This window comes from Lepus europaeus, chromosome 5, assembly GCF_033115175.1.
Source record: "Lepus europaeus isolate LE1 chromosome 5, mLepTim1.pri, whole genome shotgun sequence".
NCBI lineage: Eukaryota > Metazoa > Chordata > Mammalia > Lagomorpha > Leporidae > Lepus > Lepus europaeus.
Window position 1 is genome coordinate 17,631,081 of NC_084831.1, and position 2,909 is coordinate 17,633,989.

Below are 2,909 nucleotides of genomic sequence, written 5' to 3' on the forward strand. Positions count from 1 at the left end.
ACAAAATCATATTACCAGGTGTCTTGGTCTTGTTTCTGATCTCAAACATTTTACCAGTGCATACAATGTGTGCTGTAGATTTTATCTTATCTTTAAAAAATAAATAACTGGGACTGGCATTGTGGCTCAGTGGGTTAAGCCACTGCTTAATATCGGAGGGCCAGTTTGAGTACACTTTCTTTTTTTTTTTGACAGGCAGAGTGGATAGTGAGAGAGAGAGAGACAGAGAGAAAGGTCTTCCTTTTTGCCGTTGGTTCACCCTCCAATGGCCGCTGCGGCTGGCACTTCTCGCTGATCCGAAGCTAGGAGCCAGGCACTTCTCCTGGTCTCCCATGCGGGTGCAGGGTCCAAGCACTTGGGCCATCCTCCACTGCCTTCCCGGGCCATAGCAGAGAGCTGGCCTGGAAGAGGGGCACCCGGGATAGAATCCGGCGCCCCGACCGGGACTAGAACCCGGTGTGCGGGCGCCGCTAGGTGGAGGATTAGCCTGTTAAGCCACGGCATCGGCCTTTGAGTACATTTTCAATTCAGCCCCTGCTAGTGTGCCTGGGAAGGCAGCAGAAGATGGCCCAGGTACCTGGAAGTCCTGTTACCCATGTAGGGGATACCCAGATGGAGTTCCAGGCTCCTGACTTCAGCCTGGCCAAGATCTGGCTGTTGTTATTTGGGGAGAGAATCAGTGGATAGACGATTAGATCTCTCTTTCTCTCCCTCTCTCTTTTAATGAAAGATTTATTTATTTGAAAGTCAGAGTTACAGAAAGAGAGAGAGGGAGACAGAGAGAGATCTTTCATCCACTGGTTCATTCCCTGGATGGTTGTAATGGCCAGGGCTGAGCCAAGACAAAGCCAGGAGCCAGGAGCTTCTTCCTGGTATCCCACAAGGGTGCAGGGGTCCAAGCACTTGGGCCATCCTCTACTGCTTTCCCAGGCCATAGCAGAGAGCTGGATCAGAAGTGGAGCAGCGGGGACTCGAACTGTACCCATATTGGATGCTGGATATGCCACAGCGCTGGCTCCCAGTGACTTTTGTAACCTGGTCTTCATACTCTACTCAAATCCAGTCAAGCCTATTTTTTTTTTTTTTTTTTTTTGGACAGGCAGAGTGGACAGTGAGAGAGACAGAGAGACAGAGAGAAAGGTCTTCCTTTACCGTGGTTCACCCTCCAATGGCCGCTGCGGCCAGTGTGCTGCGGCCGGTGCACCGCGCTGATCCGAAGCCAGGAGCCAGGTGCTTCTTCTGGTCTCCCATGGGGTGCAGGGCCCAAGCCCTTGGGCCATCCTCCACTGCACTCCCTGGCCAGAGCAGAGAGCTGGACTGGAAGAGGAGCAACCGGGACAGAATCCGGCGCCCCGACCGGACTAGAACCTGGTGTGCCGGTGCCGCAGGCAGAGGATTAGCCTATTGAACCACAGCGCCGGCCTATAATATTAAACTATTAAAATATAAAACTATTAGGTTTACTGTGAACTCATAGTTTGCATTTACGTGTTTGTATGCATTCATACATATATGAATATGTATGTGTGTCTATTTATACTTCACGTATGTCACCTCAACTGAGCATCACAGTTTTTTGTGTGTGATTTGTGAATGCAGTGCCTGGTACTCAAAGCATCTTCTGTTTCCCTGGAATACATATGACCTGGGGAAACTCACGCAGGGAGCACCAGATGGATGGTGCAGCAAGTCTGTTCTGCATCCTTACCTGTGAAATCAGCAACACAAGCAAGTGAGATGCAGCTAACGGTGGCCCAGGATGTGAGAGCCACGCAGGCCGGCTCAGCTGTGCCGAGTCAAGAGGAGCCACTCAGTCCCTCGGGCCTGTGGCCCACTTGGCTCCGCCCCAGCTGACAGCTGGTGTGAGTTATTGGTGCTTGGGAGACTCGAGCTCTTTGGCCAGAGAGCCGCATGCTTCCGTCACCTGCTGGGTTAACATATTCACTTCAATTTCTGATTTCTAATTAACAGGAACGACTCTGCTGGAAGTTGGATGCGCTAGCCTTTGAGTAACGGCCGAGAGCGTCTCTGGGTTTCTTGTCATAGTCGTCGACAGAGTAGGCACATTTGCTAGCACTGCTGGGCCGGTGAAGACGCTGGGTTCTGGAGATGTTAGGTGACTGGGCCTGGGCAAATGAGCTGAGATTTGAAGCTGTGCACCTGCACCCCAAGCCTGGTGCTCTCAGCACTAAGGCTGCTTTGGGGACCAAATACTGTGTTATCAAAGCACTAAGTGAGCTAAATGCTATTAGTTGCTATTATGGATTCAATGGGACTTAGCTCCCCAAACGTGTGGAGATGTTTAAACTCAAGTCTTTTTTTTTTTTTTTAAAGATGTATTTGAAAGGCAGTGTTACTGAGACAGAGAGACATATCTCCCAACTGCTGGTTCATTCCCCAAATGGCTGCAGTGGTTGGAGTGGGGCTGAAGCCAGGAGCCAGGAGCTTGCTCCAGGTCTCCTACATGGGTGCAGGGGCCCAAGCACTTGGGCCATTCTCGGATGCTTATTGCTCTACATTAACAGAAAACTGGATCAGAAGTGGAGCAGCACTCACTTTGAGCAGGAACTCAAACAGGTGCCCATATGGGATGTTGGTTTGGCAGCTTTACCTGCCATGCCACAACCCAAACCCCAAAGTCTTATATTAGATGATTGATGGATTATGGGTGAGCTTTAATTGAATTATGGCATCTGGGAGGAGGGTCTGGTGGGAGGTCTTTAGGTTGTTGGGGCTTGCCCTGAAGAAGGCGATTCTCGAGAGGGGGCAGTTAAACACACCAACCATATTTGTGTGTGTCCATCTGCTTCCTGGCTGCCCACGTGCTCCACCATGACCAGCCTTCACCAGTGCCAGACCAAGGGGGCCACCCGATCTTGGACTGAGAACCTGCAAACTGTAAGCCCAGC